The 15291-nt window shown below is 40.0% G+C and overlaps 1 protein-coding gene across 8 annotated transcripts in view; it reads left to right on the forward strand.

Moving 5' to 3' along the window:
* Kmt5b (lysine methyltransferase 5B) overlaps nt 1–15291 on the forward strand; it is a 63794-nt gene that overhangs the window by 1989 nt on the left and 46514 nt on the right. The window contains exon 1 of one of the 8 annotated variants that reach the window (XM_023710488.1): nt 225–478. The exons of the other annotated variants lie outside the window; for them this stretch is intronic. The gene's annotated coding sequence lies outside the window, so the exon portion shown is untranslated. Of the gene's footprint in view, nt 1–224; nt 479–15291 lie in introns of those variants that run through there. 8 annotated transcript variants of the gene reach the window in all.

The following is a 15291-nucleotide window of genomic DNA, read 5'->3' on the forward strand; positions in this document are numbered from 1 at the left end:
GCGGGGCGGGGCTGAGGGGCGGGAGGCCTGCAGTGGTGGCCGCGGCCGGAAGGGAGCGGTAGCGGCCGCCGGGCAGCGTCGGAGCCGGGCCGCGGCCGCACGAGGGGAGCAGCCCCGCCGCTTGCGATTGGGGGACTCTGTTTTCCCTCTTCTCCAATGGGCAGCCGTGAACGGGCTCGCCCAATCTGCTACCGCCGCCGCGCTGAACTTTCGGTTGTTTTTGTTTTGGCACGAGCCTCTTTTCGAGTGTCCTCCGAGCGCGTCCTGCGCCCGGCTGCGTCCCCTCCCCCGGCCCGGCGTCCCCGCGTCGCTCCCTCCCCTTTGTGCTGTCTCTGCTGTCCCTTACCCTCGTCCTGCGGCGCCGTGGGTCCTGCCACACAGTACCCCCCCACCACCAAAGGAGATGTTGGGGTGACCGCTCAGAAGGGGAACGAACGTGTTTTCAAAATGACAGCTCGATCCTTCTTGCTATACTGAGGTGGACACTAGCGGGGCACCGAGAAATTCCCTGGGCGGGTTGTGGAGCTGTAGTTTACGATCCCTGGAGCGGTGAAACTTTAGGAATACTAGGCAGTGAAATGTGTTCTTTGAAGTTAATTTTAGGAACTTAATGAAATTTGTTCTGAGGAAGAAGTTTTATCTAAAATAGTGGGCAGGTGAATTAATGTGATTGGCTGTGATTCTTTTCGTCTGGTGATGATTTTGATACAAACTTCAGTCAAGCGTGGCTTTATAGGTATGAAGGCTTCCGTATAGTATCATTAGTTGAAGCTGTTGGCAGCTGTAACTTTTCTCTTCAGTCTTTGATATTTATTGAGAGCACGCTTGTAATTTTTGGTACTATAATTAGTAGCAGAAACATAAATCATTTTAAAAGGGAGGAGGAAGTAAATTTTAGCCTGAAAGAATCACAGATTTGTGCATGTTTAAGTACACCCTTGAATTACTTGCTGTAGATGCACTGATTGTGCAGCCCAAGATTTAGCTACTTCAACCGGAGGTGTGACCCTGCTCTTGTTAGGACTCCCTGTATTCCAAGGTTAAAGTTCACAAACGGTTGAATCTGGCACGTGTGGGACTTTAGCCCATTTTTGAGATTTTGTTCTCAGCATTCTACATTCTACTTTCTGTCTCAAAAGCTAGTTTCCCGTGCCTAATGACTTTTGCTATGTTCGGCTTGGCATTCATGGGCCCATTTCTTTCCAGAGTATACACAGATGCTTCAGAAAGGCCCTCCAGGAGAGCCTGCTGTTGCCTGCTGGTTGGTGACACCTTTTCTTACATTCCGGGCTGGCCCACACTAGAATGTTCCTTCCTCTGTGCTCCTTGAGCAGTTATTAACATTGTATTGTATTGGTTTGTTTGTGTGCCCACTCACTTTTCTTGTGAGCTTCTTGAGTTTTAGTTATTTACTTTGTCTGACCAGAGGCAGGTGAGTATTAAGTGCCCAACAGATCATGAAGTGTCTATTGTTAATAAATTGTTAATCTCCAAATTATCAAATTTAATAGTTTATGTTTAGTTTTTCTAAATATACCCATGCTAGTATTACTTTGAAGACATTGTTATTTAGACATTGTTATTTAGACAGTTTAGTTTGAGAGTGGAACGAATATGGCATTTTTAAAAGTAGGGTTTGCCTTTTTTTTTTTTTTTTTTCTTTCTGGAATGGGTGGTTGAACCCAAGGAGCACTGAGCTGCATCCCTGGCTTGTTTATTTAGTGTTTTTTGAGACAAGTCTCACTATGCAGTGCAGGCCGACCTTGAACTCACTTTGCCCTGGTGGCTCACAGTGATCCTCCTGCCTCAGTCTCCTGAGTACTGGCATACAAGTGTGCACAGCTATGCCTGGTCTGAATTTTCATTTTTCATTCTTCCTGTTTCAGCTCACCAAGTAGCTAGAATTTCAGCTGTGTACCACCAAGCCAGAGTTTTCCATTCTTTACCTCTAATCTTTGAAATCGAACTCTTTCAAATCGTTTTTCTTCTCCCAAGTACTCTCATCTGCTGCTTTGGACACACTGGACTGCTATGCACTGAACTATTCTTTCCTTCTAGCAGATATCAGTGGACCATACTGGGGAAAGTAGGGGTGGAGGAAGAGGGTGGAAAGCTTGTGAGGGATCTTGGTGTGGTGGCACACACTTGTAATCCCAGCACTTGGAAGGTTGAGGCAGGAATATCACTGCAAGTTCAAGGCCAGCTTGGGCTACGTAGTGAGTTCAAGACTATCCTGCTAGTGGGGCCCTGTCTAAAAAACAAACAAAAAACATGAAGGATAGGGAGTTATGTACATGTAGAAGTATCTTGGGTGTTTGTGTCTTTGAGCAGAGTGTTTTGTGTATAGGGTGTATTGGTTTGTAACTTTTCCCTTGGGTTGTTTAAATCTGATTTTCTTTATGTATCAGTTTGTGGATATATAGGACCTGAGAATGTGGCTGGGTTGTGTGACAGATTTGTGTGTGTGTCTGATTAGCATCCTTTGCTCAGGAATGCCCTTCCCATGGCTGGTGGAGCAAATCCTTTGGTATAAATTAACTGTGATTTTATGTTTTGCTTTTGTGCACCGTACATGAGCTTTACTCTCCATCCACTTGAATCCTCCTCCATGGGTAGAACTAGGACTATGTCAACCGTAGAGCATGGTAATTGTTAAGCGTGTTTTGCAGATTTTTAAATGTAGGGACCGTTAGACAGGTGTGGTGGTGCCTGCCTGTAATCTGGAAATATGAAGAGAAGGATTGCATATTTGAGCCTAGCCTCAGGAATTTAGTGATTTTGGCAAGACCCTGTCTCAGGAGAAGCATAGGGATGTACCTAAGTATGAAGGCTCTGGGTTTAGTCCCTGATACCACAAAACCAACCAACCATATGTCTTCCCTTCCCAGTAAAATGAATGAATGAACACACTAAGAACTAAGGAAAGAACCATGTGTCTTCCCTGTACTAGGTCACACTGTTGATTACCTAGTATAAAATAAGCACTAAGAGATTCATTAGTTTCTGAGTGGGTTAGTTGTAGTTCACACATAGCTAACTTTGGCAATAGAGATGTGTATGTGTAATATGTAACTTTAAAGCTTATTTTACTGACTTAGAATAGAAAAATGGTTCTAATTGCTATAAGAAGCACAAATCAAAATTACTGCAAGATAAAATTAGGAGTAGCTGATGAACTTAAAATGCAAGTGATTTGGAAAGTAATTTCTTCCTAGGATAGACTGTGAGTTTTGAAATTTTAAAACATACTCTGCGTTCAGATTCTTCAGTTTGAAATGTGAAGCAAGACTGCATTTTTAGTGGCCCAGTTTCATGGAATATGCTATACAAAGAAGGGCTCCTAGTCAGCAAGCTTTTAATTGGGGAAAGTTTAGCTGCTTTCCCTGAATTGTACCAGCTTCTGTCTCTCTGTCAGTCTGTCTGTCTGTCTCTCTCTCTCTTTCTCTTTCTCCATAATTTGATATTCCTTGTGTTAAAATGTCAGTTGAGAGAGAGTTGTGCCTGACCAGTATCTAACCCCATGCTTCTCTTATGAGCATGATCTGAACTTCACTTTGTGCTGATCAAGTTACAGAAAATGCTTTTCACTTACAAACATAACTTGTTCTATTGAAAAGATGTTCTCAAATTTTAGTTGTGCACATCTTATTTTAAATGCATTACAGAGTTTTACTATTTTAAAGGCGTGCTATAGAGAGAATCCATCTGTACAGTAGACTGAGCCCAGTTTATTTTTGTAAATCCATTTTAACTTCTAACAATAGCACTTCTCAACTTTTTGTTTTTGATCCTCATATTGTTCAGAGTCAGTAAGTTAGAGTGGGTATTTTCATTTGTGTAGCCGGAAATAGAAGCAGAAACTATTTGCACTTTAGTATTGACCTTATCTCTAAATTATTTTCTCAAATGAGAGAAAAACTCACTACTTTCCACAGTTATTGATCCTGTAAGTTGTATTTTGTATTCTTTTTTGCTAAGGTGCCAAAGCTTAGGGTATCCAAACCAATTCGGTGACACACTGCCTCTGGCCTCAGGCAGCCTGAGTTGGGGCTAGGCTAGCTGGGGTCTATATGAGACAAACTCAAACACTATAGTGCCTTAACACTATATGTAAATTTGGACTCCTGTATATTATTTGGGAAATAATTGAAAGACCTTTGGAATAAGAATCATTTAACTTGTCTTTCAGTCTCTGTCACTATTTGCAGAAGACATTAATAAGGCCCAATTCCCAGTTTCTGTAAAATGACCAAACATTAATCTTTGAGGCCACTTCACATCCCACACTATACTTTCTCTTTGCTCCACCTCTTTTCTTGTTTCTAAGAACTGTTTTAATCATAGATATCTTTGTAGTTGGTTTACTTAGTTTATCTGCATATTTTATGTAATTTACCTTTTCTTTTGAAATACCATTAAATTGATGGGATGGATACTTAAAGAGTTAATGAGTTCTGTGTGTGTGTGTATAACATATGTAAAGGCTACACCCCAAGAGGAGAGTAATCTTTATGTATTGCAAATATGTACTAATTTAAAAACCCAAAAAACAGTTGATGGGATACTTTACAACTGGTTGAGTTTTAGAATGAGAGACTAACATTTAATCAATGGTCCCAAAAGCTTGATTGCAGGCAGTACAATCTTGGGAGACTAAACTGAGGGCCCCATGTGTGCTAGGCAAGCACTTTACCACTGAGCTCTGTCTCCCACTGTATTTTTTGAGACAAGCTCTTGGTAATTTACTCAAGCTTGCCTCAAACTTGTGATTCTCCTGCCTCATCCTTCTGAGTAAGTAGGATTACTGGCTTATGTCATTTCTGACTAAAAAGCTTGATTCTTAAGACCTCTGTTGCTCCTGCTTGCCAGTTGAATCTGTCTTAATTTTTGTATTATATATCATACTAAAGAAGAAGTAAGTAGACTTAGGGAACATGCCACTGATAAACCTTTTAAGGGTGAGATAGCCAACTACTGTAGTGAATTCCACAATTCACTTTTAAACTGGAGTTTTCACTTAAACAGGAGTTTTAGACCTAGCCTTCCCCAACAATAGTTTGACGCTTTCCTAATCATTCCTAATCATTTCTAAGTGATACACAATACTAGTCTCATCTACGTCATAGGGATTCTGAACTGGAGAATCCTTAGTTGTGTATGTTAATGTGAAACAATACAACACCTAATACAAATATTAGGACTCTGGTACTCTTACTTGTTGTGCCTCCTTTACAGGAAAACTTGGTCAGCAGATCACTGATTGCTACGGAATCTGGAAATGCCTCCTGGGCTTTATGCAAAAGGTTTTTTCTTTGAGGGATCATTGGCTTCCTATCCTGCATGCTTCTGCCTTGTTCTTTAGATACCCTCCCCCCCCCCTTTTTTTTTCTTCACGTGCTTCTCTTTGGTTTTGATCCCTCGCTTTCCAAGTATAGTAGTAGTTCGGATTTTTCCTGACAGCAGAAACTCTCGTGCGCCCTCTGGTGTTGCCTGTTAATAGCTGGTCTTCCAGCACCATGAACAGTGCCCAGTGGCTCCCAGCAGGCTCTTGAATGTTGGAGTGGATTCTAGGTTTGTAGAATGAATCATTGTCATAGAAAACATAAACAGACCTCATTCATGGTCCTTGGAAGGTTCAGAAAAAGCCAGTTGCTTCTGAAAATATTTGCTTGGCAGATGGAAATATGATAGCAAGAATGTTTTTGACTCCCAAAAGAGGTACTCCCTTTATATATTTACAAAAATGTATTTTCATATGCTTTAATGTATTTTATATTTAAAAATGCTTTTTGGTTTATTTTTTGTGTTCTTCCAATTCAAAGTCTAATGCTGAATAATTCTATCTTCTTCACCCTGTTTCTGTTATAAATCCTACCAAAATTTATAGTTGCATGCTTATTGTCTCTTCCTACACTGTACCAAGAACCTCATAACAATCAGAAACTGTCAGTTCTGCTCTAGGTTCTTATTCTTTAAGTATGGGACAAAGTGCTTAAAATTCTGAGTCGAGATTGTATTGCTTTCCTGTATTTATACGATGTTGAAAATTTAGGGTCTGTCAGCCTAGCCTTAGCTGAATTTTTTTCTTAGTTCTTTAAGGCTTATTCTCCTAGTTAGTAAAGTTGGGGTGATAATAGTAATATTATTTATATGTTAAAGGGCTGTGGTGAGTAATTGATACATGGGTGAAATGATTGGCACAATTCCTGAATTGTAAGCAATACTGTGAAATAGTGTTCAGAATGTCAGAGCTAGGAGGTGGCTTCTCTCTGATGCCAGGCCTTGGACATTCAAATCCTCATTGATGTCTTGAGCACACAGTCATGTGTTGAACACTGAGCTGGATAGTTAGCTAGCAACACATATTGTATATACGGGAGTGCTGCTTTACAAGACATGGCTGCCTCTCCCAGTGCCAGTGTTGTCTCTTGCTCATCCTTTTATTTCCTTATGTAGTTTGTCCCCTTATCTTCCCTTTCATTTAACTGCCCATAATAAATCTCAGAATATTTTAGGTATAACTGATGACAGAGTATCTTACCAGAAGTGAATTACTTTGGGCAAGTAACTTACCTCTTTGACCCTGTTTCTTTTTGCAGTGAAATGAGATAATATTCATACTGTTAATATCTTCAGTCTTATTTCCTGAGTTGTAAAATTGCGAGAGAGAGGGCCAGCCAGATAGCTCAGGTGATTAAAGCACCTGCTTAGGCAGATGTGGGTACCGGGTTCTATCAATAGCATGCTGCGCCAGCCCTGCCCCTGGGGTGCGCTAGTGCAGTGATTGAGATTGGGCTGAGACTGGACATGGAGGTGCTTGCCTGTAATCCCAGCACTTGGGAGGCTGAAAACAGGAGGATCACTGTGAGTCCAATCTGTATGGTAAGACCCTGTAGAACCTGTACTACATACATTTAAAAAAAAAAAAATTAGAAGACTGCTTCTCTTGAGTTGTGCCCTTTTACCCTACAATTAAGCCCAAACTTTCTCGTCTTCCCTTCTTTTTTTTTTTTAAATATTTATTTTTATTTATTACATCTATTTATTGTGTGTGTGTGTGGCCAGCTCAGCCCACCAGGGGGCGGGGCTGGCTGGCATGTGGTGCTGGAGGATTGAATCGCGGTCCCTGTGCTTTGCCAAGCTTGTTTCAAGTAGGTGCTTTAGACCACTGAGCCATCTCTCCAGCCCTCTCGTCTTCCCTTCTGAACTCTCAAATTCTGTTAATGGCAATGCTATCTTTTAAACTAAACCTTTTAACTCCACTAGAGATTTCGACTTAAATTCTTTGCCACATTTTATCATGCTTACATCCTAAACATCAGATCTTTTCTTTCTTTGCTTCCGCTGGTACTATTACATTTACTTTAACTGATTTGTCTGCCTTTGGTCTCACAGCCTCCTACCAGGGGAATCTTTTCTACAGCACAGTTTAAGGAAAATTTGCAATTTCTCATCCGTATAAACAAAAACAAACTACTTCAGAGTATAAAAGTTAAATGATAGAGTGAGCATAGCCTTAAGAATGGAGATATTATGAAAAAAGTGCTTGCCTGGCAAGAGCAAGGTCCTGAGTTCAATACCACTGGGGGGGAAAAAGGCAAGCAAAATGTGTAGTCTTTGTTATATGCGTAGTGTAATGTGGTATAATTTTTAATTACGTATGTTGTTGAAATCACATTTCTCTTCAGGAGTGATAGGAAAAGGAAAACTGATGCTCATTTATCATAATTAGCATTACGTTTTTTCTTTTCTTTTTGTTTTAGTTTTTCTTGCTTTTGAAAATTTGTATGTTTTTAAAAAATAGAAATGATTTTATTTTCTTTGTGCGAGTTATGAAGAATAGAGCAACTTATCTGGCTCTCTTTGCTTTCACCTGTTTGAAAACAAGGCAGTTGGAGTCCTATTTAGTAACTGCAGTTAATTCAGTCTGTGTGCCCAAACCCGGAGTGTCAGTAAGGTTAAATGACTTGTGCTTGGTTATACTGCTAAAGAGGACTAGAAGACTCACCTTTGGAAGTTTCCCTTCAGTCCCTGTCCAGTAGGAATTGACTATGCAGTGGAACTGTGGGCTCTTAGGGTTGCACATACAGACATTTGGCGCTAGGTGGCATAGGTTTCTAGAAAGGCACAATGTTTGGCTCTCAGGAAATAATAACAAAGGAAACATCTTTGTTTTTATTTATAGGTGGATTCTAGGTGAGGTGTGGAGATATGAAAATAGGTATTTTTGTTGTTTCATGTGAGGGGCTTGTTGTGGTTTGTTTTTCTCCATACAACCACGTCAACTAAAAAAAAAAAATCCTTTATTTAAAAAATACCCATTGGGTTGGTGAAATGGCTCAGTGGTCTAAAGCACCTACTTAGAACAAGCTTAGCAAAGCACAGGGACCGTGGTTCAATCTCCCAGCACCACATGCCAGCCAGCCCCACCCCCTGGTGGGCTGAGGTGGACACACACACACACAAATAAATAAATAAATAATTTTTTAAAAATACCCATTGAACCAAAGTGGTGGGGCATACCTGTAATCCCATCTACTCAGGAGTCAGAGGCACGATGGTCACAAGTTATATGCCAGCCTCTAGAATTTAGAGACCTATCTCAAAATAAAAGGACTGGGGATGTGGTTTAGTGGTAGAGTATTTGCCTAGTATTCACAAGGCCATGAGTTCAAACCCTGGCACTGTTGGAGATGTGAAATATTTCTTGTATAAAATCTTTCATTGTAAAACAAACAGAATATAGTTAAGGAGAAACTTCATATGAAGCAATATTTTCTAAAGTGAGGCTTTTAGGAATTCACTATATGTTTGTGGTAAATATTGGAAATATCTGATCATAAACTTACCAGTATTTTGTTAAGATGCTAAATGAAAAATTCTATCAGAATAGCTTTTATTGTAACTTTCTATAAATGGGAAATGTCCAAATATAGCACTTTTAAGGAAGAGTGTAGTTATCTGGCTTACTACAGTAATTAGATATTTAATTGAGAGACCAGCTTTATTTTAAGAAATGCGTATTAGTCTGTGTTTCTTACCTAACAGTTGAAAGGGGAAAATAACTTTTTAAAAGATTAATTAAAAAAAAACTTTATTTATTACTATTTTCTTTTTTGGTACTGGTTTCGGTGGCCAGCATGGCATGGCACAGCACACCACATCCTGGGTTCAGGGGCCAGCTCAGCATGTACTGGGGATCGAACTGTGGTCCTTGTGCTTGCCAGGCAGGTGCTTAGACTGCTGAGCTATCTCCCCAGCCCCTGAAAGTTGGTTTAAATGGCCTGTTTAAGAGATACAGTAAATTTTTTCATGTTTGTGTTGGAAATTTTTCCTTTTTTTTTTTTTTTTTTTTTTTGTGTGTGTGTGTGTGTGTGTGTGTGTAACCAAGGATTGAACTCAGGCCCTTGTGCTTGCCAGGGAAGCACTTATTCTACTGATCTGTGTCCCTGGCCCCTGGGATTTTTTGTATTTCATGAGTGTGGTAGTAGTAAAGCATGTCTTCTCTGGTTTATGTTTTCATGGCCTGTATATTAGTTTCTTGTGGCTGCTGTAACAAATCACCACACTGTTGGTGGCTTAAAACAGTAAGACTGTATTGATTCACAGTCCTGGAGACAGAAATTTACCATCAATTTCACTGGTGTGTGATGGGCTGCTAAGAGAGAATCTTTGCCACCACCAGTTTCAGGCAGCTGTAGCATCCCTTTCCCTTTCACTACATCACTTCACTCTCTGCCTCTGTCCTCTATGTGGTGTTCTAACTCCTCCTGCCTCCCTTTTACATAGGCATTTGTGAGGGCATTAAAGGCCTATTGGTGTCTTAGTTACTTTTCTCTCATTGCTAGAGGAAGGTTTATTTAGCTTACAGTTTGTAAAGGTTTGAGCCCGCAAGGCTGGGTGCAAGGCAGAGTGGCACATGGCAGAGGGGCAGCAGTTCATTGTGGCAGAAGATAGCAAAAGCAATGAGAGAGAAGACTTCTTTTGATCACATATTATGCAGGTTACCCTCTGTAGAACTGGTGTAGTCCTCACACTATCCCAGGACTGGACCACGAATCACAAACTCTACATTCAACCACCTCTGAAAAGACTGCTCCCCATGACTGCGGGAAGCCTCAGGGGGACATCTAAACACAAGCTATAACACCAGGATATTCTCCTTTGTCATAAAATCATTAATAGCACTTCAAAAGCCTTTCCAGAGATTAAAATGTGGTTAATTTGGGATCCTTTTTCATTCTACCAGTCTCCTTTAGTGTAATTAACTCCATGAATTTTCCATGGTTAGTGTTTTTCAAAATTTAGTGATGGTGTCTGTAGCTTTCTTTTTATCCTGAAAGGGTTGTGAGTAAAGCAGCAAAGTATTTTTGATGTCACCTGGGTGTAGTGGTGCATACCTGTAATCTCAGCTACTTGGGTGTCTGAGACAGGAGGATGGTGAATTTGAGGCCACACTGAGCAACTCAGTGTGATTGTATTTCAAAAAATAAAAAGGGCTGGAGAAGTAACTCAGTGGTGAAGCACTTACTGAGGCCTTGACTTCAGTCCTGAGACCCATTGGGGAGAAAAGGTGTATTCTTGGTTTCAGACTCCATCCCCCTTGGTGTTCCAAGTGAGAGAGCTGTTGAGTTCACTAAAGCAAAATGTATCTGATAGACTCTACAGAAGCTGAGAAAGAAACCAGGAATGATAATCTATAATAACATAACATTTGTCATTATTTTACCAGTGTAGAAGGACCTATTCTTTGTTACTGCACTGATGATGTAGATATCAGTTAGCAGGGCCGGGGAGATGGCTCAGTAGAATAAGTACTTCCTTGGCAAGTGCAAGGACCTGAGTTCAATCCCCGGCTCCACAAAAAAAAAAAAAAAAAGATATCAATTAGCATTTGAATTAATGTGACAGCTTCGGTATTACAGTGACAATCCTGTCTTATGTAGAAGCATAGTTTTAAGTTTAGAAAAACAAAAATCTCAATAGTTTTGCTCCTTTTACACCAATAGCACTAGTTAAACTATTGTGACAGGTCATCTAGTTTCTCAAGTGAGATCTATTTCTGACAATTTGTAAGTTGTAAGATTTCAAATATGAAGATAAAGTCATAGTAGTATTCTAACAAATTGGCAAATAACCAATTGCCCTGTCAAACTGTATTATAGTATTATATTGAAGTATTGATGAAATATGCATCTGACAGCTTTGTGGGGCTTTTTATTTTAATCTGATCACTAATAGTATTATTTTAGGATTGCATAGGGCCTTGGTTATATATTGATTACAGATGGACTTGGAATAGCCATTGGTAGACTGATTTGGAATTCTTTCATATACTGTAGAATTCATTTATAATTTTAGATTTAGGGGAAAGCTCTAATAACCATAAGCAAAAGTAAGTTTTGGGGCTAGATTGAGAGTGTGATCTGAATGGTCATAATAATACTTCAGGCCCTGTATTGTGTTCCAGTGATAAGGAGGTGTACCTTAGCTAGTTTACACTGTAGTGAGGCAGCAGGTGTTAACTGCTTTGCATAGTGAATTGCTTTCTTAACAAGTTTAGCAGAATCACTTTGAAAAATATTTTCCTTACTCTTTTGAATAAAGAGTTCCAGGGCTGGTGAGATGGCTCAGTGGTCTAAAGCACCTACTTAGAACAAGCTTAGCAAAGCACAGGGACCATGGTTCAATCCCCAAGCACCACATGCCAGCCAGCCCCGCCCCCTGGTGGGCTGAGCTGGCCCCCCCCCACACACACATAAATAAAATTAAATATTTAAAAAATAAAAATAAAAAAAATAAAGAGTTCCATAAGTCTTTCAACAGGTTAGTATCTGAGTTTTAAATTTGTGTTAACTTTTCTTTTTCAGCCACTTACCTCCCACTGGATAATTTCTCTAAGATAAACTATAAACTATCTGTAGACAAGTCCAACATGTTAAACTAGTTAGAGAGTTCTTGGGAATGTTACAGGAATTAATGTAAAAATTCTTGGTAACCATTCATAGTCATTGTTTTAAGTTTTCTCTCTGATTTTTAAAATCCTGGTTTGTGTAGGACATTAAGCAAAAAAACAAAACAAAACAAAAACAACTCTAGTGCTCAAGTTTAGCAAAGCTTTTAACTTAAAAAATCCTGTCAGGCATAGTGGTACAGATCTGTAATATACTCAGTAGACTCAGGAAGTTGAAGCAAGAGGTTGCAACTTCAAGGCCAACCTGGACAATTTTTTTTTTTTTAATTGGGAACTGAACTCAGGCCCTTGCGCTTGCCAGGGAAGTGCTTATTCTACTAAGCCATCTCCCCAACCCCAAATCTGGACAATTTAATGAGATGGATCTCAAAAAGTAAAGAGTCCAGGGAGATAGCTTGGTAGAATAAGCGCTTGCCTGGCAAGCTCAAGGTCCTGAGTTCAATCTTTGGTAATGGGAGGAAGAGTGAGATAGAAGGAGAGAGACTGGAAGAGAGATGACGGGGGCGGGGGTGAAGTGCGAGCGAGTGCTAAAATGTAGTTCAAAGTGAAAACTCTGGGTTCAATCTTCAGTCTTGTGTGTGTTTCTGTATGTATGTATGTCTGTGTCTGTCTTGTCTCTTCCCCATCTCCTTCCCACCCTGTCGTCTTCTGTTTTCCTCCTTCCCTCAATAATTTATAATCCTGTAAAGTTGTTGTGGAAAGATAGAAGGGTATTGATGCATGTTGAACAGCTGTCACTGCCAACCATAGAGCAGGCATATGTGACCCAAGCACATTTTCTGAGTCGGTTGTGGTTCCTTTTGAAACTTGTTAAAGTATTGAAGTGTTCCCCCCACCATTATAAAATTCTCGATTATAAAGAGATGCTTTGGGGGAAAATATTTCTACGTTATCTCATCCCTTCAAAGCTACTAAAGTTGCTGATTGGGACTATATTATGGTAGTGAGTATAGTGTGGTACTTTTTTTAACCTCAGTGGTATTGTGATACACTCTTTAATTCTTTTTTTCTCTTTTTGGAATTGAACCTGGACACTCTGCACTGAGCTATATCCCTACGCCTTTTTTTTGGTGGAACCTGGGGTTGGACTCAGGCCCTTGTGCTTGCCAGGGAAGCGCTTATTCTACTGAGCCATCTCCCCAGCCCCCCTACGCTTTTTAAAATTTTGAGATAATCTCATGAAATTGCTAAATTGCCCAAACTAGGTTCATATTTGGGATTCTCCTATCTCAGGCCCGAGAGATTGGCCATATTTATTATAGACTTGTATGTGTATACACACCTGGATTCATCTTTAATTCTTGAACCCTTTCCTCCTAAATGAAATTCTTATTTCTGAAGTTTTCTAATACATTTATCTTAAATTGCCTTCCTTTTATGTATGTTTGTTATACATTTATATTGGTTAGCTTTCTTGTTGTTGCTACAAAATATTTGACTCCCTCACTTTAAAGGAGAAGTTTGTTTTGGTTCACAGTTTTGGAAGGTTTAGTCCATGGTTGACTGGCTCCAAGTCAGAAACAGCATGACCTGAGGGTATGGCACAGGTAAGCTGTTCAACCCGTGACAGCCTGGAAGCAGACAGCAGGTGAAGAGCCAGAGAGGTGGGAAACAGGGACCAAATTGAGTCCCCACTGTCACACCTCTATGTCTCACTTCCTCCAATTAGACCCCATTTCTTTATGGCTCATTGAGCTGTAAGCTCATCAGTGGGTTTAGTACTCTCACAATCTAACCACCTCTCCATAAATCTATTACCCCAGTCAAGTTGACAGTGAAGATTAATCAGCACAGTTCTAGGATCTGAAATATGTGTCTTTCCTGACATCCAATGAAACCGTGGAATGTGGCTTTCTTGTTGGTATCAGGGTTGATAAACTTCTCAGGAATGGTGCTCCCATCTGGGGGCATAATCATAATTGCATTTTCTTACAGTCTGGTGCTTCTCTTGTGAATAATGACAAAAATAAAAGCAAAGCCCTGAACAGTCACAATGAAGAATTTCCCCCTTTCTCTCAAATGAGCTGTGTTATTCCAATCTGGGGGATTAATTATTAAAGAAAAAGTACCACAAATCCTAAAAACCCTCAAGGAGGCCAGTTATGGTGGTTCATCTCTGCCATTTAGCTACTTGAGAAGTTGAGGCAGAAGGATTGAGTTTGCATTCAGCCTGGGGAGTTTAGCAAGATCTTGCCTCATAATAAAAAATAGAGCTGGGTATGTAGTTCAGTGGTAGAGCACTTGCCTAATATGTGTGAGGCCCTGGGTTTGATTCCCAGTAACACAAAGAACAGCAACAAAACAAAAAAATCTGGCATGTATACTGATCTCAACTTATTCCCATCATCTCCTGTCTCTTGAATTTAATTTACATTTGTCTTTTATGGCATGTGATGAAACTTACTACTGCTTCTTCTTTTTTTTTTCTTTTTCTATTGCTCCTCTCTGCCATCTACTTCTTTAAAACCCCTCTGACTTTCTTAGTGCATGTTTTGAGGTGAAGTGTCCATTTTGGAGGTTCTCTGTGGTCTGTGCAGGGCTTGTAGATTTCATCTGTGGTACATCCTGTCCTGGAGTTCAGGCTCACAAAGAGATACTTTGCCTTTTGTGCCTCTGCAGGCTTTACCCAAGTTGGCACTACTCCTTCCTTGAAGCACCATACATAGTCTATTCTTGGTTGCTTCTCCCTCACCAGTTGCTTCTTTTTCTTGTCCCACACTGCTTCCTTCTTAATTTGACCTCTAATTATGAGTCTCTTTAGTTATTAAAATTCTTTTATCTATGTTCCTAGGTGATTCTGTCTGGTACCATGATGTGAAATAGCATGATTTCTGTGATTCTGGGTTACTACTATGTATCTGACCTTGAACTATAGTCTAGACCTTTCTAACTGCCTACTTCACTTGGATCACTAAAGAACATGTCAGAAATAACCAAAACCAAACTCTCATATCCAGACTCCTTCCAAAACCTAATCTTCTGTAGTCATTGTCATCTGCCAAAGTATTAATTTCATTCTTCCATTTGGAGGCACATTTGGATTCTCTTTCCTCTCAACCCCACATATAATCTGTCAGTAAATGCTGTCTATAAGTAAAACCCTCAGAAAAGACCCTGAAACAAGCTGCTGCTTGTACCTTTGCTGCTTCAGGGCACTCGTTTTTCTGTAGATTATTGCATCCTCTTAAGTGTTTTCCTGTTCCTCTTGTTCCTGAAGGTTATTATGGAAGCTACTTTTTAAAAAGTGTTTGTTTGGGGCCGGGGAGATAGCTCAGTAGAGGTCCTGAGTTCAATCCCTGGTCCCACAAAAAATAAAT

This window comes from Octodon degus, unplaced genomic scaffold (assembly GCF_000260255.1).
Source record: "Octodon degus isolate 3935 unplaced genomic scaffold, OctDeg1.0 scaffold00018, whole genome shotgun sequence".
Taxonomy (NCBI): Eukaryota; Metazoa; Chordata; class Mammalia; order Rodentia; family Octodontidae; genus Octodon; species Octodon degus.